Source organism: Camelus dromedarius, chromosome 3, assembly GCF_036321535.1.
Source record: "Camelus dromedarius isolate mCamDro1 chromosome 3, mCamDro1.pat, whole genome shotgun sequence".
In the NCBI taxonomy this organism is placed as follows: domain Eukaryota; kingdom Metazoa; phylum Chordata; class Mammalia; order Artiodactyla; family Camelidae; genus Camelus; species Camelus dromedarius.
Genome location: NC_087438.1, coordinates 21794219 through 21816664, shown reverse-complemented (window position 1 = coordinate 21816664; position 22446 = coordinate 21794219). Strand labels below are relative to the sequence as shown.

The window sequence follows — 22446 nt, the reverse complement described above, 5'->3', positions numbered from 1 at the left end:
TTTGCATATTTATCCTCATGAACAAGTCTGAGGCAAAGGATACCAGAGACAATTTCAATTCCATTGAAAGTGGGTAAGGTTGAAATTTCGCTACAGTGTCTTGAGCACCTGTGATGTGGAGGCTTGAGCCTGTTCTGCAGACTCTTGGCTTCGGAGATGTGATGGAACAGCCTGGGTCAAATAAGGTTGGAAAAGACCTCATGCTTTCTCTTCAGAATGCTTATTAGTGTATTGAAGTTTCTGAAGTGAAATTTTGTAATGATGATAATGAGCCTACATTTAATCTGGTATTTCCCAAACTTGACCAGGAAACTTTTTTCCCTCATATGATCTAATATCACTATAGGATGAGGTAATGAACAAACTATAGAATTTGTATTTAATGGAATATCAGAATAAAATGAATAATTCTTTTCAAATTTCTTAGGAAATCCTGATGGGATAAAATGTATCTCTAAATTTTACTTGTAACTTAAGCAACAAAGCATGTATATTAAAATTAGTCCAACAGTTTCTATGTAATTTTCACAGGTACATCAAACATACTGCAATATCAAAGTGAGGGCGACTGACGACAAGGTCTTCAGAAAAGTCAGCTATTATACTTGTGGGCAATAATTTTCTGTGACAAATATTAATTTTCAAGAGCACAGCCTAACATTTAAAAAAATCTTCAGGCCAGAGTGCTTGACAAAGATGTCACAATTTGGTTTACTATTTTATGTAATTAAAGTAATATGTGCCTATATCTCCCTCCTAAGCTTTTCCATTGTTCTTTTAAAAAAATCCAACAAAGTACTCCCTAATATTAATATTACTACTTGATACAGAAAAAATTTTCCTAAATAATACCAACAAAAAATGTAGTGCTTCGTCATGCAGAAAACAGGAGTAATTAAACTGGCATAGTTACTAGATAAATACAGATAAAGAAACATGTTTGAGGTAACCTGATCAGTATTTTTTTTTCCTCTATGTCAGAAAAGATATGTTCCCATGTCTCCTGTTATTCTACCAGGTAAGTGTATATGTGATCATTTTTTTTTTTAACCTCAGCAATGAATAATTATAGCCCCCCAACACGTGGTTGAGTGGAAGCTTTTTGTTGGAATGTAAGTGAAGTATTTCATAGCGTTCAGCATTTTTAAACCTTTATTCCATTATTATGCATCTTCTTGACGGCAGGCTGGGGAAGTTGAAAATTCCGCAAGTGAGTGAATTAGTACTATGACAATTAGTCATGCTGGAAAAACGCCACGTAACAGTATATTTGTCATTATGTGGCCTTGGTACAGGTGTGGAGTGACTGATGACCAATTAGGTAACGGCAATTCTTCTCTCTTAGCTCAGGGATGGTGTATCAAGGGGACTGAGAGAGCATATGGAGAAAAGCCCTCTGAAGACGTCTATTCATTTCTAGTCGTGGAGATTACATTGAGGTTGACTCAGCGGAAATTACATTTTTCTTAATTTCCCACATTCTCCATTATTTGCATAGACAAATCCTGCAGTGAAGAATTACACGTCTGCTGCTGCACTCAGTGTGTGCCGTGCGGTGCTGGCAGGAAAGAGGGATGCAGAGAATGGAGGTGTCAGCTGTTTAAAAGGCAGACTCCTAAAGGCCATTTTAAAGAAAAATCGGTCCCTGCGGGTGTTGTGTGCAAACTCTACAAGCTGTTGGCACTTGAATATTAAATATTAGTTCTTTTTAATATCACAGATACCAAAATGTCATGTATTTCACTTTTTTTTTTTTTTTGGCTGAGCTGGTAATAAGCTTTTAAAGTGGTACAAATTAAAGCAATATTTCCAAGTATGGTAGAACATCTAGTTTTGCTATAACCCAGCTCCTTTTGTAACAGCTTGGCAGGGTAAGTCCTTGTTAAAACTCATTACACAAAATTACTAAAATGACCATGATCTATTCATATTTGGTGTTAGTTTTTTAGAGAGATAGATTTCTCTGTGAAATTCTATGGTAAAAAAAAAACTCTCCAACAAACTGGAAACTGTTGAATATATAACTTAGTAATTCTCATATAATAGTTCCTAGTAGTCAAGATTGCATTGTGGTTAAGATTATCAGTGTTGGAGCCAGACTGCCTGGGTTTAAATTGCTGTGGATTTGGGAAAATGCTTAATCTCACTACACCTTAGTTTCTTCTTCTGTAAATTTGGGTAATTACAGTAACTACCTCATAGGGTGTTGTAAGGATTAAATAAGTCATTACATGCACTTAACACAGTGCCTGGCACTTAGTAAGGTATTAATAAGTATTATCTGGTATTATTATTATTACTACTATTGTTACTGACTATTATTAGCATGGCAAGTGTAGAACCCATCTGTAGCATTCTATAAAAGTCTGCAAAAGATAGTTCCCTCTTAGGCTGAAAAATTTTTTTATTTTTCAAGAAGCATTTCCAATGAAGTCGAATTATTTTAAAAATAAAGAATAGAAGCACTTTAAAAATCAGAATTAGTCCATTTGCTAACTGTTTTCCTTTGTGTGGACTTCAATTCAGGATTTCACAGTAATGATGTAGAAACAAAGAAGGCAGAAGCTTTCTGCCCTCTGCCTGCCTCGGGAAGAGGAATATGGGCAAAAAAAGGAAAGTTCACTGGAGGGCAGAGGGCAGACTCATTCATAGAATCTATGCATTTTTTTCCCTCTTTCCATTTTATTATGTTAAGGTTTTGAAAATCATCTTTATTTTATTTAGGTGAAAAAAAATCAGAACTAGCTCCAATGTAATAATTCTGCCGAAATGGTACTGGATAAACACGTCTTTTTATAATTTTAACATGTTGATATGATTCTAATATTATCTCAACCAAGAATTTGATATAGTTGAAAAGAGTGATACACCTATTTTAGATTTGAATCTAAAAATATGAAATGGAAAAAGCCCCCATATTCCAAGCACAACGTTCGATGCAAAAACCAGGATTCTTAAGGTGCTAAATGGCCATAAGTTTAAGGAAGGTCCCTGACACCATACACAAAAATAAACTAAAAATAGATCAAAGACTTAAACATAAGACAAGACACAATAAACCTCCTAGAAGAAAATATAGGCAAAACATTATCTGACATACATCTGAAAAATGCTCTCCTAGGGCATTCTACCCGAGCAATAGAAATAAAAGCAAGAATAAACAAATGGGACATAATGAAACTTACAAGCTTCTGCACAGCAAAGGAAATCATAAGTAAAACAAAATGACAACCTACGGAATGGGAGAAAATTTTTGCAAATGAAACCGACAAAGGCTTGATCTCCAGAATATATAAGCAGCTCATACGACTTAATAAGAAAAAAAGAAACAACCCAATCCAAAAATGGGCAGAAGACCTAAACAAGCAATTCTCCAAGGAAGACATACCAATGATCAATAGGCACATGAAAAAATGCTCAATATCACTAATTATCAGAGAAATGCAAGTCAAAACTACAATGAGATATGACCTCACACCAGTCAGAATGGCCATCATTCAAAAGTCCACAAATGACAAATGCTGGAGAGGCTGTGAACAAAAGGGACCCCTCCTACACTGCTGGTGGGAATGCAGTTTGGTGCAGCCACTATGGAAAACAGTATGGAGATTCCTCAAAAGACTAGGAATAGACTTAACCATATGACCCAGGAATCCTGCTCCTGGGCATATATCCAGAAGGAACCCTACTTCAGAATGACACCTGCACCCCAAAGTTCATAGCAGCACTATTTACAATAGCCAAGACATGGAAACAGCCTAAATGTCCATCAACAGATGACTGGATAAAGAAGTGGTATATTTATACAATGGAATACTACTCAGCCATAAAAACTGACAACATAACGCCATTTGCAGCAACATGGATGTTCCTGGAGAATGTCATTCTAAGTGAAGTAAGCCAGAAAGAGAAGGAAAAATGCCATATGAGATCACTCATATGTGGAATCTAAAAACAAAACAAAACAAAACAAAACAAAACAAAACAAAACAGAAATACAAAACAGAAACAGACTCATAGACATAGAATACAAATTTGTGGTTGCCAGGGGGATGGTGGGTGGGAAGGGACAGACTGGGATTTCAAAGTGTAGAATAGATAAACAAGATTGTACTGTGTAGGGAAATACATACAGGATCTTGTGGTGGCTCACAGTGAAAGAGAATGTGACAATGAACGTATGTATGTTCATGTATAACTGAAAAATTGTGCTCTATACTGGAATTTGACACAACATTGTAAAATGACTATAACTCAATAAAAAAAGTTTAAAAAAATAAAATAAATAAGGAAGGGAAGGAAAGGGCCTGGTGGAGCACACCACCTTCCAGCAATGTGGGAAAGCTGCTGACTTCTGAGCAAAGTGCAGGAGAACCACATGGTAAGCAGTAATCAGATATGCAGGCTATTTTGTAGGCATCAGGAAGTTAACTAAAATGACAAAAAAGCAAGGGCATACATAGACACTGAATTTTAAAATAGCAGGTCTGAGTATTCGATTAGGAAAGATCAGAAGATTAGACAGTGGGAGGGGAAAGAATACAACACAGATATTGTACCTTTTTGCCTCCATCTCCTCATGGCATTAACAGCAAATCAGATAAAAATATCAAAAACTCTAAAAATAAAACTCAAACTGCTTTTATAGCCTAGCAATGAACTTAGATTACTTAATAGACCATTTCTCTACTTATATTATTTGCTGGAATCTGTTTTTTTTGGGGGGGATTTCTATTTCTTATAGGTAATTGTATGCTCTGAAATTTGATATGCAAAAGTGGTTGCTCCAGAAAAATAGTTTGAATCTTTGCAGAAGCCTTTTTTTAGTGATGTGTAGAAGGTAATTAAATAAGATGTTTATGGAGAGTGAGGCAAAGCCCACATAGCATTGATAATTGCATACTTTGAAAATTTATTTGCCTGGCAGCAAATATGCATATATACTTCATTCTTCACAAGAGTGCATAGTCAAGTCCAGCTTTTATTTGATGCATGCCAGTTAGAAGGAGCCTGGGCCTTATTAATTCAGGTTCTACCAATTTAGAATATGTGATAATTAATGCAGAAGCTGGGCTGAAGTTTTCCTTTGATTAGCAAAATCTTTTCCTCTAGATTATTGGAAATTAATAATGTAAAAATATTTCATAGGATATATAGAATGAGAAGACAAACTACAATGTCTTCAAGTTCCCTGGAATACTTTGGAATCACCTTTTATTTGCAAATAATGAATATGCTAATTAGAAAACTTCTCTATTGATTGAATTACTTCTCCAGTGACTTATGCTTGATAGCAGCCTGAGTGACTCAACTATATTATCTAGTTTTGAGATACTGATTTTATTATACTATTTACAGACAAATGAATAAGTAAATATTAGACAGATTTAAAAGCAATATAATCACTTTAAAGTTTTAGAATTCATACTGAGCATACATTTGTCTTGGTGTTCTTGATTAATTCTAATCAGTGCAATATTACCTTCATGCTACCTAGGCTTACAAATTAAACCAAGTACACTCATTCTTTGGTATGCAGAGACTTAACTTTGGCATTGAAAGCACAGTAAGCATTCAATAAAGCAACATTATTAATATACTTGAACCATATACCATTGTAAGAGAATGTTTTAAAATCTGTTATGAAATTGTTTCTTCAAATAAATGGTGTTGCACACAAATACTGTAGCGTAGCACTTTGCATGATGCTGTTCACAGAAAACATTTCTGAAAATACTGTCTACCCATGTCGCCCTAACCCACTGGTATAACCCATCAACAATGGTTTTCACATACATATCATAAATCCCTTATTCATTTTTGGTACTTCTCACATTCTGTCATCACGGAGGTAGAAAACAGCTGGTTATTTACAACTATTTAACATTTCTCCTGACTCTATTGGATTCCTACTCTGAGCCTGAAATCTCTCCAGTCCCACACTGTCTTTGGGTACAGTGGGGGTGAGGATGGTATTTACTCCATTAAAACCTAGCAAAATCAAAGAAACAGAACTGTGATAATCAGGATGGATTAAATAGTGAAGCCAAAGGGTCACACATCTTCCTACAAGGAAATGTTTAAAATACATATATACATTCTTTATTCTGCAAGAAGAGCTTTACAGCCAATTAAGTCTGTCCATGATCAATTTTCTGATCACCCAAGAAACTTTGTTTTGAACAGGTTGCCACCTGTGAATAAAAGTAAGTCTATAGAGTATGGCTGACCTTCTAGAAGTGGTGACATAAGGATGGAACCAATTTAAAATTTTTGGTAGAGATTTCATATGAAGTCTTCATTTCTAAACCTCCATTTCATTTTTCTGTAAATGTCAAAGTCACTGTTGAGTAAAATTGGTTCTGTTTCGTGTGTGTAATGAACTCCTCTGAAATGTGTCAAACAGCCTTGGCATCTTTCATCACGTAGCATTCCTCTTGTGCCAATGAATCATTATGGCAACAGCCCTCAAATGATGCCTGAATTTTTTGTAAATGTTTATATTTGTGGATAATATGCCAATCTGTTTGCAAACGGATGTGTTTCCAGATGAAGCTATTTCAACAGTATTACCCTTGTTCTAAAATCATATTCCACACATTGCATTAATGAAGATAAAATCAAATGTGTTACAGCGCATAAAATGGTGTTTTATATGTAGTTGAGGCTCAAGGAATATTTGTTGATTTGAAATACTCACTTGGAACAAAAAACCCAAAAACTTGAATAAAAAAACCAAAAAACAAAAAACGCAGCTCTTTTTCCACATGGGGGCGGGGCAGACGGAGGCCAAACTATTTTATCATAAGAGAAAGAATCAGAATATGGTTAAGAACAGACTCTGGCATGCCACACTCTGGGTTAGACGCTCAGCCCCACCCAACACTGGCTGGGCAAGTGGGGGACCAATGTGTGTCTCAATTTTTTAAATCTATAAAATGGCATATTAATAGTACCTACCTCAGACTTCATGAATGAGTCCATGTGAGGGCTTAGCTATTAAGATGGCCACAACCACCTAAAGTGTCAAAGAATATCTTAGCAGAGGACACACTTCGCCTCTTGCACGTTTCTTGTTTTGCCTTTCACAATTGAGAAACTGAAGTCAGTTGCTAATCTTTAAAGATCAGTACATGCCCATATCCGGCTTCACTTGAAACCACAGATACTCTGGTGACCTCTTCATTTCTGGAGTGGCGGAGGCTGGCTCCTGAAGCTGGCACTTCCCTATGACCCTCACTGGTGCCTGTCCACTGTGTGTTTCATTGCCATTCAACTGCCTTTTCCCATCTCAGGTTCTCCGTGGTTTTCTTAAACCTCCTTGCTTCTTTCCTTTATGGGTCCTGCCTGGCCCCTAAGGGCCTCTGGGCTTGTGGAGCCTGTCTTTTCCCAAAAGATTTACTCATGTGAACAAAGGAGAAGAGAAAGCATTGTATGCCTTTAATCAGCTCTTCATGGCATGAATTTTAAACATTTCTGTAGCAAAGTATATGTTTAGGTTGCAGAAATGTATGAAAGACTTGGTTTCCTCTCTGCTTGTACATTAGGCTCTCTGGTAGCTTCGTTAATTTTTTTGAATGCACAGCCGTTTAGGACCACGAAACTTCAACAAGACTGCAAGATGTCAAAACCCACTTGCACATTAGTGCAATAGCTCAATGAAAGGGCAGCCTGAGTGTATTGGCTGGGAGCTACAAAGGTACCTTATCGGGTGTGAGGAGTTCAAAGCAGATTCAACTTTATTAAATTGCAAAAGGAGACACATAGTTGGGTTTACCATTAAGTCACTGTGAAACCTGGCACATCACAGATGATTTTTAAAGCACTCATGTCAAGTGCTATGAGGAGTGGTGACGCTGTATTTATTCTTGCTGACATGATGTCTAAGCCTTTATCAATTATATGAAGTCTAGTTCATAATAATGGCTAAACTTGCTGTCTTCTAAACCTAAACTTACTCTGAGCTAGGCCCTGTGCTTAAGCACATCACAAATTTGTCTTCATTTAATTCTCATGACAAATCTGTGAGGTGGATACTATTCTTATAACTTCTGCAGATGAGAAACTGAAGCTTAGAGAGATGGGGTAACTTGTCCAAGGTCATGCAATGAGTACTTGATGAAGCCACCTAGCCCTGCCATCAGACTCTGGAAGTCCTCGCTCTGAACTCACTCTGAGTCACAGGCCAGGCTGCTGCCCATGATAAGTGCGACTGTGACTTTAGAACTGAGTCTTCAAGATTCCCCTAAAAATTTAACCATAACACAGATTGCTGAGAGGTAAAAACAGTTGTCAAAAATGTATAAGCTTAAAAGAACAGCAAACAAAGTTTGCTTTGTGTCCTGCAAGGGGGTAAACATGCGATCTGAAACAACAATTCTTTGAGATGGAGACCATCTCTCTTAGCCTCCATTCTGGAGACAAGAAACACAGGCTTGGAGGGACTGGATGCTCTGCCCAAGGGTGCACAGCTAGCAGTTGGCAGAACTTGGATCAAACCCAGCTAATGGAGATTAACCATGGCATTCACTGTCTCATTTGTATTTTGCTCATGGGAACAGCATCTAGGTTTTATTTATTCTCATTTCAGACAAAATTTGAACAAATTTATCATCAGGTTTCTAAATCCCCAGCAAATTAAAGGGATGGTGTAAGGAATGCTGGAGGCTGGAGTAGCAATATTAGTAGGAGGTGGTGGCTGAAAGGCACAGAATGTGGCTTCTAAAGGCAGACAGAAGAATTAAAGAAAGAACGGACAGAGTCAGGGGCTGGCCCTGGGGGACAGGCGACAACACTCGTGTTCCTATGCCGAGAATAGTGTCTACAGCTAGTGACACCAGATAAACATTTGTGAAATAAGTGACTGCATGGATGAACGCATGAACGACGGATTGTAAGAATGACTAAACGCGTGAACTGATATGACTAATGACTGTTAAGAACGGGCACAGGAATACTTCACAGCACTTGAGGAGACCCAGCACACGAATATTCATTATGACGACTTTGAATCATTAAGAAGAGTTCCAAGTTCTGCTGAATGTTTGGTTTGAGAAGGCATGGCTTTGTAGAATAAATACAAGCAAAATGACGGTCAAAAGTTACAACAGTGGTGTTTAGAACGGCTGGGGGTTAGCCCTCACTGTCTCTCTTTCTTCCTTCCCGTGTTATCCATCTCAGGCAGGCACTTCCACCTCTCAGAGCTTTTGTTTCTCCCGTGTGAAATGGGGGCTGGTGTGCTAATACCCAGGGATAAAACAGCACCACGGCTAGAAGCACACTCTGAGCCAGTTCACCCACATGCATCCCAGCGTCAATCCGCGTTAGTCCTGAGAAGTTGGCAAGCGACTGGATGTGATGTGCTTCAATTTCCTCCTTTCCGAATTGGGGCTAGTAAAGTTTTAGGGTCTGAGTGGAGGCACCTGATAAACAGCACTTCTCTCCTGAACTACAAAGACATTAAGAAAACAAGGACACCAACAACAAAGGAGCGTATTCAGGCAGGGCTCCCCGCGAGGCAGGGTTAAATTCTATTTCGCTTTTCTTTTGCAAAAGCAGAAGCTGCTGCTACCTCTGGATAGCAGGCTCCAATTCTATGGTTCAGAGCCAGAAGGAATGACTTTCTGCTCCCACCCCTGGCCCATTCAAGTACAGTACCCAGAGAACACTTTTTGAAGAAAATGATCAGGCAGAATCTGTTTTAATCCCCAGGAATTAAAAAAAGATCATTAGAGACATCAGTGATCCTGAGAGCCAGTAAATCACTTATTAATTACCAACAATTCTTGTACTTAAAGCTTTGCTTTTTGGAGTTGTTTATAGCATCACTAAAAGGAAAAAAGTATGAATAATTTAAAGGCTGGGATTTTAAAACTTCCCTTAAAATATCTTTCGCTACAGGTCAATCAATGCATTAGAGGCAAAATGAATTCCTTTCCATCTCTCTTCACCTTTCCCATAACCCCCATTCCCTCAGCACACACAGAGAAACACGGCAGAAAGGGATGATGTCCTTTGGACATTTTACCTGTTAACACTGAAAAGCTACAGTGGCTCTTCTCACCCGAGAGAATAGCACTATTCACGGAGGTGTAACCCTTCACACTAAGTTATAATGGGAAAAAATAACTGAAGCCCCATTTGATATTTGGAAAGTTTCATTCATTCAGTGTGTTTTATGCAACACTTTATTTGCAGAGGATCCATAACCTAAATTAAATCCTTCTCATAATATCCTGGTGTAATAACTTAGTAGAAATTTAATTAAATAAATATCGTATAACAACTTCAAGTGGTACTGCAACGCTTCAAGGTTTATTCCCTGAGACTTAACTAAAGTAGAAGGGGGCCTGTGAAACTGGGGACATATTAACCAACTCAGGCTAATGTTAACTGACCATCAAATTAGACTTGAATAGACAGGAAGACAATGTGCTTGAATGGGTTGCTGGATGTTTTATCAATTTTGATTGCCTTCATTTAAAAACTTTAATTAGAACCTCTGTTTACTTGAGTCAAATTGTGCATAAAATATCACGCAAAACATTTTAAAAGGGAATTTTAATTATACCACTAAAGAAATGCCCTTGTTCAATGTTTACTAAACACTTGCCAGAACAAGTTAATTAATACATGTTTAAATTAGTGAAAGAAGAAGAAGAGAAACAAAGAAAAAAATCACATTCATCTTCTGTCAAGTTTTACTGCAGTTGTCAAAGAAGTTCAGTTTCTAATTTAACGACTGCACTATCACAGCGTACATGTGTAATTACACACAATGGTGCACCAGAACACAACAAGGCCAGCACAAAGCTAATTTCCACTGGTGGTTATTGTTCAAAATAATTGTGCATTGTTACTTGATGTTCTGCAGTCACCAAATCAAGCATTTTTTCAGTCATCCATCTATTAATTTTTCCACGGTAGAAAGTCAGAATATTCACATGTTACTTTTTCAATAGTACTTTTATAATAGGTCAGTAATAGGGCCTTTTACTTATTTAAAGCTACAGATAAATACTACAGAAATAGCTAAATATGTAGAAAAAGAAAAATTTTGATGTTACTGAGTTTTTAGTTTCAATTTGAATATGCCACCAACTTTTCAGCTTTATCTTTTCAAAATCCCCCTTTCCCCATCTACTAATGTAAACAATGACTGCTTGTGTTAGTAAAGATAGATATTGGGAACCAGTTGATAATCTACTAGAAAAACAGAATGAAATCAATCTTTCTGGGGTATGCCCTGTTATCTCAGTAGCTTTATGAAAACTCAGAAGGAAAAGTATCCAAAATAATTTTGAAATCTTTTGAAGAATGAAAATGCACATATCCCATTAATGGTCACTACCATCAATAAGAAATTTATTCTTTTAATCAGTGTACCCCACATCAGTCCTATTATAGTTTGCCCCTGTATTGTTGAAGCTGCTCACCAAATTTCTCAAATCCTCTAAGAAGCCACAACCAGTGCAAGTCTGAGACATGACACTGACTTAAGAGTAGGCCTCCCTTAAGTGTTCTATCTGACATTCTACTGATGGGCCTGGTCAATCAACTGATTTGTTATAAAAATTAAATTTGATACAGTATGTAAAACACTTATGCACTGCCATGTAAGCAGGCAATAAATATTAGCCAGCATGGCTTTTGATATCGTTGCTTACCAAGTGCTGATCTAATGCAGCGCAACAATAGTACCTTTAACAATCCGCTGCCTCAGGGCCACTTAATATTAGTAAAAACCATGAAGTCAAAATATCATGAAATGCAGCTGATTTGAAAAACAAAGCAAAACAAAATACCTTTTCCTTCTACGTATTATTTTCCTTTACACTTAAGAAAATGCATGTTTGGTACTTAAGCATGCTACTGACTTGCTCTGTGATTTCAGCTGGCAGGGGAAACAGAATTTCCTAATGTATTTTTCCTAATAAAATAAAGAACCTGAAGTGCCAGCATATTTGCACACCTACCAATTATGAAACAAGTTTCCTTGGATATTAAAACTAAGCCAAGATATAATTTAGTCCCATAAAATACTGTCAAACTCAGCTATAGTTCCTTTCGGAGCATCAGGAATTGTTATTTAATTAGCAATTGATTAGTGGACTTTAATGTAACTGGTTTTTTTTTTTTTTTTTCCCACAACACAGTTGAAAGTTTTTGGAAAATGAGCATTTTTCTCCATATGAAGAAAAGAAGTACAGATATATGTTTTTTTAAAAGCATCTGAGAGTCAAGTGTTTCTGACATCCCGAACTTGAGATGTTGCAGCTCTGTCACTGGTGCAGAATTTCTTTCAGATGACTGTAAATAAAAATCAGGTATCCATGGTTATAAATACTCCACTTCACATTTTCCTCAGCAACAGCAAAAAATTTTAATTAATTGAATCTCAGCCAACTACAAACAATGCCAGAAGTGCAATTCTTGGTGCTCCAGGTCATGGGCAACTACTAATTAAGATGCAAAGGATCAGCATTAGAGGCCCCCAATACAGATTTTTGTCCCAGGATTTTTTTTTTTTTTTGATAGGTATGGACGGAAATATCTATAAAATGCGGCTTCAGCTATATGGGAAAAGAGGAAATTGGGTACGATCTTTATTTTGCTTGCTCTGGAATTTTTGTTAAAGTTCTGAATTGTCACTTTTGATAATGAAAATGATTATTTTCACTTCAGGATTTTTATTTATAGAAAAAAAAAAGCCACCTCTTTGCATTTCATGTTACTTCTATTTTAAGGGAACACCAATTCAGTGATTTCCCAGTGGAGAGATGGAGGGGAGGACAAAGATCTTTTAAAATGGTTGAAGCCACCAAATGTGAAATTTGTGAACTATGATACACCTTATTTAGAAGTTTCCCCCAAATCACTGGCCAAGAGGCTAATAGAAATGTGTGTCCACAATCTTTCATAATATCTAGATCTGCTGGCAGTAAAATTTTATGTGTGTTTGTGTGTATATGTTTTGCTTTCTGAGATGTAGGTAATTTCTTCATGTTGCTTTATGGTGGCTGAGTTCAAACATGAAGAATTCTGAGAAAAAGATCAGTACAACTTGTTAGCTTCCCAATTTATCATCCACCTATACAAGATTTAATGGTTGTGTTAACCCAGAGTCTCAAGAATAATTATAGTCTAAAACAAGTCCTTAAAGTAAAGAGATGAAAAGAACTATATAAAGGGAGGGCTGTCATGAAACAGAAATTGCACAAGCCAGGGAACTTTCATCGTGTTGAGGAAGTACTTTACTATGGGATTCTTTTTTAAATTAAGGTGTCTGGCAAGTTAGATGAAAATAAAATATGTATGATTAGCAGGGAATACCTTGGCTGAGAGTAGCTGGGATATGAGAGGAGAAAGGACTGAAAAGTGTTTTTTTTTTTTCTTTTCCCCCAAGTCATTACCAGCTTTAGTTCACAGAAAAGTTATTTCAAATACTCGCTTTGAAAGACTGCTTTGAGGTCTGCTTTTAATTTGAACAGTTAAATATCGTATTCATGCCAGTGAATCTTTTTTCTTGTTTTAATATCATTAGGAAGAAAGCCTCCCAGGCCTGAGTGAATAGTGTAATTGCTTAAAAGAAGAAATATATAGCATACATATTTAATAAAAACCTTTTAAACAATTTCCTTATGTTGGCTAGGCACTTTTGTTTATAAAAGATAGACTTTTAGTATTTAAAAAACCAAACTACAGTGAACCATATGGAAAATTCTCCAGAGTAAGATTTTAGCAAATAACCTCTCATAGCCTCTCTGGTTATATCTGTTCAGGTTGCAGGTCAGTTTTACAGGATCCTTAAGTTTGCTCATACAGTTAGAGTAAGCCACACTCTCTAAATCTGAAAAACTCCTAAGAACAAGATAGGGGTCATCATAAAACTCTGGTCATAAATTCCATAAGATAAGTGCTTTAAAATTTCCCATGTCTTGAAATGCTTCCCCAAACTGAAAAAATATTTTTTTTTCATGAAAAGTAAAAGAAAAAAATAGAATGCATTGCTACTTTTCAGAGCTCAACAGATTGCTGTCTGCATGCACGACATTTCCCACTGTTTCTAACTAAAGAGAAATGACTTTGGCACTTTATCTGTTTGATGAGAGATTGTTACTGCAATTGCCCTATGAGACATCAAGCCACCTGTCACAGCATCCCTGGCTGGTTTTTTTGTTTTGTTTTGTTTTGTTTTGTTTTGTTTTGTCCAAGGCAATCCTCTCCAGTCAGCATGGGGACTGGAAACCAGAGTGCTACCAACAGAAGTAGCTGGAGCATTCTGGCTAAGAGAATGGGCTTTGGAATAGGTGGATATAGGGTGAAAATTTTATTTACTTGCATGACTTTGAACATGTTACATAACCTTTTAAAGTTTTAGCCTTTTCACCTTACACTGAGGACGATTATATTCAGGTCGCAGGTTATTAATGGGGAGATTGAATCACAGGGTGTACAGAAGGAGCAGATACATAGCAGCTATTATTAGGTCATATTTTGGGTAAAGGTCTGATGAATTGATGACTTTTGAGACTTTCTGATTTTCATAATGGCTTTTCAGAGATGGTAGCTAGCTGACCCTCCATCTTTTCTGCAGAGATGTCCTGAGTAAAGATTCCTTGGCGGTATAAAGGCAGGAACCGAAGTGTGGAGTTTATTGAAGTCTTCAGTTTTATCTTAAATCCTTAAGCATACTTTGTGATCTACTCAATAATAGATCTAAATTATCTTATTACCAACATTATTCTTTCCCCTCAAATTTTCTTGTAAATCTGCTCTGGTGTTACTCTCATACTGTGGTACTGCCTGGCCTCTGGCACCTCTGGCATGCCAGGCATGAAAACAGCCAGTCTGGGACACACTGGAGAAAGACTAGACAACCTAGGCTTCCGTAAACTCTGCTTTCTGGTGCCTTTGTGCAGATGATGGGGCCGGAGGGGCGCTCTGTCTCTCTGACCGCCCCATCTCCTTGCAAAATGAAACATAGATAGTATTGGTTCTCAGGTACGGATTATCCTCACCCTTTTAATTTAAATTTTTAGCTGATTTGGCTGAGAAATGGGGTGCAATGGGGTGGAGGTAGAGGATGGAGAACAAATTTCCAACCTTTAGTGAAAAAATTAAGGAAGCTATTAAGTGGTAAAACGTGCCACTCCATGTTGCCCCCTACACATCCCTATTTGGCAGTCCACTAAGAAAACACTAAGATAGATTTAGAGTCAGTGGTTTAGAAATGATGGCATATGCTCAGTAGAGGTTGACTCTCATCCTATAAATCATGGGAAACTTGTAGGTAACTTTGCAGATTAAGTGAGAAGGAAGATTAAATACATGGTTTAGGGGGTGGCTTGCTATGCAGACAACTGGATTCTTCACTTAGGCTCAATAACATTTCTTGTAAGTAAAATCCATGATGATAGTAAGTCATTGCTTAAGACATAAATAAATAATCCAAGGTCTAAATAATAGAATTATTGTTTCTATCAGTTCTCAACCTTGTGTCACTCTGATAGGTTAAACAACCATTCAACTTAAAAATAAAGCCTCATAATATCCCCTGTTCACCGTCAGCCCTCTGACCTCGTAAGCTGGGACACACAGGTTGCGGGTGTTAGAGGTAGGATAGGATGGTGCTTGTTAACATCTCATCCTGGACAAAGGCCAACGAAGTAGATGGGAGGGAGGGAGAGAAGAGAGAAAGAATAAGGGCAAACTCTGTGGTGGTTCATTTACAACTGTAACTGGGGAAAGTCTCGAAATCAAAATGTAAATTTATCTCCCACTGTCTGTGTACATTTCGTTCAGTGGTAGTAATATTTACTTGTTCCTAGGGCCATGACACGCTTGGCCTTTCTTACTTCATAGATGGACTATGGTCTCAGTTGGTGACTGGACTTTGTCATACACATACTAAGATTAAACCAGACTCAACTTAGGTGAATCTTCCCTCCTCAGCCCAGGCTTACTTCCTGCTGGAAAGGGATACGGTTCTTCTGCTCCCTCTCTCCCAGCCCCTTGCCTCCAATTCGTGAGCTTCAGTTTCTGCTCCTTGTCAACCTTGATGTTGTTAGCAGGGAGTAAGGGACAGGTAGTGGGGCAGTTTGTTCTGTTTTCTGTGCCCGTCAAATTGTTCAAGCTGATGTTTCTGGATGGCTCAGTTACACAATTAAAATGAACTTTCCTTACTTGGGGCACTGTGATGGGCCCCTCTTAGGTTCACTACCTCTGGCCCCTCTTCTACAACTCCCTTGCTCCAGGCATACGTAGTTTTATTCAAGATGGCCTAAAAGGACATTTTCTGCAGCACCTGGACACTTTTAGACTCCCTCTGCTGAAGTAACCTGCCTCCTCCAGGCAGCCCTACTGTGTAGAGCTCAAGATGACCCCCTGCCAGTTCTTCCCCATTTGGCCCACATGTGTTCCCAGGAAACACTCATACATCTGTATCCTGGCAAACTCCAGCCCATGCCAGTGAGGCAGACCGCCCCTGGCTCTATGGCCTAAGTAGCGAGTCAGCCCCTCTCTTAACACCCAATTCACAGCCTGCTTTCCCTCCCTCCAGTGTGAGTCAGGAACTAGTCCCCCTCTGTGTCTCCCAACTACAGGGAAAAACATCTGTTAGCTCTCTGAGTGGTCCCATTGATGTCTCTCTTATTATTGAAATCTCCCTGGATTAGGTTTAGGATTGGAAGGTAGTAGCTCTTCTTACAAGAAAGGATGGAGACTTGGCAATGACAGAGCCCTTCAGTAATCTCATCTCCAAATCCTCACTCTGACCCACCTTCATCTTCCCCACTCGGTGAGGTTTTCCTTCATGCCATTTACAAATTCTGCACATGATGGGAGTTGAACCTACATCCTTGTTGCCCATATTATCTTGGTAACTCACTTTCAACAGAGTTAGGTAGCATCTTCATCTTTGCTATACACAGATCTGGCTTAATTCACTTAGATAAGCAAACCCTCCTGATAACTAAAATTAAAAATGTATGAACATGGTGCCAAAATTAAGTCACTGCAATGCTTTTAACTTTTCTGGAAGGTATTCTAGCACTTAAAAGTTTGATTTGACCATAAAAACAAGTCTGTACAAAATCAGTATGAAACTGTCATAAAAAGAAGTGAACTTTAAAAGTGCATCAAATTCACATCATGAACTTTTTCTTTAAAAGTGATATTTATAGGCTTGGTGCCAATCCCGTGAGTAAAATCTAAAGCAAACATTTCCTTTGCACATTTTCATGCGATGTCTTTGAAAATGTTGACCAGAGAGTGGATAAGATACTGGTTTGTTTTAAAGACACGTAGCAAGGTTCCAGGTTTGGGCATGAGCTGTGTTTACCTCTGGGATTCCAGTGGGTCTGGATGTGCCTGGCAGACTCTTTGGGTCAGCCTGCCCAGAGTCTGTGAGCATGAGACACCGTGATGCCTCCCAGAGAGAAACCATCCTCAGGGAGGGAAGTGTCAAGCAGACAAGCTTAAACCTGTAATGAAGCCTCAGCCATCACACGGGAAGGATAATTCTGAGCACAGTATGACGCTGCCATTTGGATTTGTCCCTTAGGGACCCAGGTCTGAGTCCTAGGGAGGAGGCAGCTGCAAGTAGAAACTGAAAGGGCTATTTTTCACTAAAGTCTTCTGAGACACTGAAGATTTGGATGACCTGAATATCCCCAAACCCCCGTTGCTCCTTATGTCTTCCTAGTTGGAAGAAGCAACTCCTCCTCTGTCTGTTGAGACTGATATGGTTTTGCTTGGGGACAGTCTAGTAATCCTAAATCAGGATGGTTTCCTTGCAAGGGGATGCCAATCCTTGTCATGTCTCCACCTTACTAGCCCTCAGTGCCTCTGAACCCGTATCCGAAAGAAGACCTCAGCAAGCTCCATGGGGCCAATTACAAAATCAGACCCAGGAGAAGAAGGCTCTCACGTGAAAAGAACTACAAGATTTTGAGGAATATGTGTTGGAACGGATCCTAAGGGTGTTATACCAGGTAGGGAGAAACACAATTTTAGATTGGGTATGTGTGTACTTACCAGATATGTCTTGATTCTGTTTACTTGGCCTCAGCCAAACTGGCCTCAGCAGTGGCCCATGGTGAACAAACTTGAGGGGCCAAAGATTCACTAGTATAACGTAGTAGAAGGAATCCAAAGGCTTAGGGAGATAGGAAGTTGAAGTGGACTTATCTTTTGTTACCGTTCATTCCCCTTTACTAGATAGACTCCTGGCCACCTCCAGGTGCCCCCAGAGAACACTTCCTTCATTAATATGTTGAGAAAATACACCAGCATCCTTGCAAAGTGCCAAAGAGTTGTTCTCTGTAGGCTGGTGATAAATACGGTTATGCTACCATTGAAATGGGTTTCTTGGTTGCCATAGTGACTATAAGCTGCCAGGATGGCAGAGGCATGGGATCTTAAGGGGCAGTAGGCATGGTGTTATAACAGTTACCTCGGCCAGAATGGTGATCAAAAAAGGATGACTCGCAAGGATGAAATCTTTGGTAGCAGCTAATGGATCACAGAGATTTTAGGACTGAAATAGATATTCTACTAAGGTCCTCTTTGATCTGTAGAGCTGAAAAACTCCACATTTGGAAAGCAGAGTCGCCCAATACAGAGACCAAGGGACTAACCAAATTCTAAGACTGAGGCAATTCCTAAACCTGGTAACTGTGAATAAAGAAGAGGTATGGAATCATTGAGATCAGACCCTTTACAGACCCTAGCCTTCCCTAAGGGACTCATTGCCATTTACCAGAGTTACTGTGTACAAGGAAAGGGAGACCCCAAATTCTTCACACTTTAGATGGTAGTATATCCCTGAAACTCTACTGGTATGGTATTGCTTTTGGTTTACTTTGTAAGAGAGAAGGATCTTCATTAACTTCCCCTTGACTGTTTGAACATTACAATGCTCACATTCTAGGAATCAAGGAGCTAATGTAGAAATTCACTTCCTGGGTTTATCTATTTCAACTGCATACTCAGTCACTGAGCTGGGGTGGGCACATGGACAGTGGCTCTGAGTTGAGGATACTCCTAGGGTCCAGATACCACTGTGGTATACTGGTCACAATGGGAGTTTTTGGAAGTCAAGGAGAAAATGGAATTTTGGGTCAAGCCCACCTCTCAGTGGGCCCAAGGGGAACACATACTGTGGTTATTTTCTCAGTGGGAGTGGTAAAATTGAGCCACCCTGCAAACTGATTAGGATTAAGGGGCATTTGCTTGCTTGGAACTTCTTCAAAGCCTTACAGCTTGAGCAGAGAATTGGAGCATCATGTCCAAAAATGGTATACGCTGTCTACAAAATCCAAAGAAATTCCTACTATTCTGTAGGGAGGACCAGGCAGCAACTTGGTTGCAGGTCAGTTCTATCAGATCGCTTCCCTCCTGTAATAGACATATACCCTGGATACAGGTTTGCTTTCCCTGTACACCATGATCCTGCCATTACTACCTTCCACAGACTAACACTGCCATATTCACCATCCTAGTAAGCCACCCAACAGTGCTCTGAACAAGAAACTTTCCCAGAAATAAAAAAAAGCAAAGCAGTGAGTGAATGCCCATGGAATTCTCCGATTTTTACCATGTACCTTATTGCCCCGAAGCAGCTGGCCTTAAAGAAGGGTGGACTGGCCTACTGAAAACCCAGTTACAGCAACAGCTGCGAGAACACTGTGGGAGTGGGTTGCTGTCCTGCAGGGTGCTCCAGTTTCTCCACAAACAGAATTCTTGAGGTAGAATGGCAGCTCTCACTATCATATCTAAATTTCACTTATGAATATTTTATTTCTCAATCCCGCAGATGTGTGCTTTGCTGGTTTAAAGAGCTCATGATGCAAAGGGAAACAGCCTCTACTAGGGGACATAACAATGGATCCATTTAATTGTATTTTGAGACTGCCACTTGGTTACTGGGCTCTGCATGCCATTGGGCCAACGGAAAAAGGATGCCACTGTATTGTAGGATTCATCCTGCTTGTCAAGGGGGAAACAAGATTAGTGCTTTATAACAGGAGTTAAGAGGAGCCCAGGGGCCCTCCTGAACGCCACTTGGTGCTGCCATGTAAGTGGTACAATTAAGGGGAAAATGGAACAACTAAATCTATGGCAGAGACTGTGACGTATTCACCAAAACACATTTCCTTTTTCCTTGTAGGCACATAGCTAGACTATAATTCCCAGCCTGCCTTACAGCTAGATGTGAGCATGTGACCGTGGTCTGCCAATGCACTGTGAGGGAAGCATTATATGCTACTTGCAAGCTTAGCATATAAGATAAAAGGAGCTAGGGTATCAGAGGGTCATCTTCATCCGGCCAAAGACACCCTCTTTGAGCTTTACATGAAAGAGGTATAAATGTCTAGTGGGCTAAACTACTGAAAACTTCAGGTGTATCTGTTGTAGCAACTGGCATTACCCCAACTAATTATAAATCTCTTAAAAGCATGAGTTTTCCTTGAGTCAATGGCACACTTCAGAAGAGAGCCTACTCATAAGCCTTTCTGTCTGTATTCTATCCAAGAGGGATGCTTTCTGGATGAGGGCATCCAAACAGCAAGAGACCACAAGGAGACCCAAACACAAGGGTTGGAAGAGGTTGGGCTGGAGTGGATCTCTCACCTTAGGAAAACATGCAGTTAAGGGACCCTTGCTGGATGCCTAAAAAACTCACACTTGATTCACACGTGAGAGCTGTATTTGAATGTCTGCCATACAATGTTAATGTTCAAGGGACGCCATGATCAGTAAGACTAGAGATACTTGCTTTGTCCATCTTTCTCTTCTCTGCACCCTGTGATGAGGATTGATAACTAGAAGGTTGGTGGGAAGGAGCAGTAGGGAAACCTGTCTCCAAAATAAGTTTCTGGTACCGCAGCCTGACTGAGGCCAAGGAAGTGAGACAGGTTTAGGTCAGAGCTGACATTGGAACTTCCAATTGGGCAGGACTAGAGTGGACTATAAAAATAACAAGGTAACCAGAAAGTTATGGAATTTGCCCAAGATAAATGGGGTGGGAAAGAGAGATTCAAGAGAGCATGAAAGAATGTGGCAATTGAAGAGAAAGAAAACCATTTCATGCTGTTTGATTCTGTTAAACACAACTTCGAGTGTCACTATAGTTGCATACCCTCTACTTTTCATTATGTGTTGCCAAAAGAACACGGAGAACAGTAGCATGAATCCTACCATTATATTTTCTAATTGTGGAAGAAACCAATTCATATTAATAGATAAAATTTGCTGTGCTTCTTCTTGACAATGGGTGAGCTATCTCAGAAGATCGAGGTTTTCATAAGGGAGGGATGGAGCAGTCCTTGATACAGCTGCTGCTCATGGGCTTAAGGTGACCAAGTCATTTAACCAGCATCATATTTCTGCTCCAAGAATGACCTAAGTGGCTGTGTCCTACCACACTTTGTCTCTAAGTGGAGGTCAAGATACTGCAGGTGTTGGTGATGGAAATAGTCCCTCACTGCCCTCCATGAACCACTGCTTCTGGGCTGGCATCCTGCAGTTGCTTCTACCTCTTTCCCCCAAAGTGAAGAAAGAAATACACAAAATTAGCATTTTCTAAAGTTTGTTCCACAGGAATCTAGTTCTATGGCATATTTACTGATGCTATAGAGGAAAAAAAATCTCTTTGATCAAATAATTTGGTAAATCTGGATTAAACAAAGGGGAAGAGTTTTTCCTTTATCACAGAACTTCTCACAGCCTTTATTATGCTAAAGTGTGCGGTGAAGCTCATGACAGAGATACACAGAGCAGAGTTTCACAGACTTCTAAGTCCACAGACCCTCTTTTTACCCTAGATTGTCTTAGAGGACTGAGCGTTCATCAGCCCATACTTTGAGAACTGCTGGTTCAATTCATTTCCCCTTTTGCAGAAAAATTCACAAGTAATGAATTGATGTGAATAAAAAGAGAAAGTTAGTGAAATCCTATTCATTTATCTAAAAGACCATTTGAAGAACTGTCTGTGTTAACATCATGTGCTTTTTTTCCTGGACTAGAGAGAGGGCAGATGGTCCCTTGATGAAGTGAAGGCCAGTGAAACAGAAATGAATGTTTCATCCCAACGCCAAAGAGCTATGAACTCCTCTGTGGCTCTTCTAATATATAATTTTCGTGCAAGTGAGTTTTTTCAGAATACTATGAATACTATGCTTTTGCCTTGTCAGATTTTCTACTTTTCATCACATGCATCACTTTTCAACAGCCCATGTAGCTAAGAGAAGCAGTAATTGCAAGTTATACATTTTGTTATAATCAGGGCAGACCCTAAATTCACCTTGCTTTTAAAGTTGGGTTTATTAACCATTTATTTATAAGTATTTGTTGCCATATAATTTCAGGAATTCTTTTTCTTTTCTTTTTAACCATTTCACATCTTTATATCAATGATTTCTAACTTAATTTTTAAAAAATTCA

General features: G+C 38.9%; 1 protein-coding gene across 3 annotated transcripts in view; it reads right to left on the bottom strand.

The window, feature by feature from the left end:
- Nucleotides 1–22446, bottom strand: part of CDH6 (cadherin 6) — a 120823-nt gene that overhangs the window by 54088 nt on the left and 44289 nt on the right. The window lies entirely within an intron of this gene.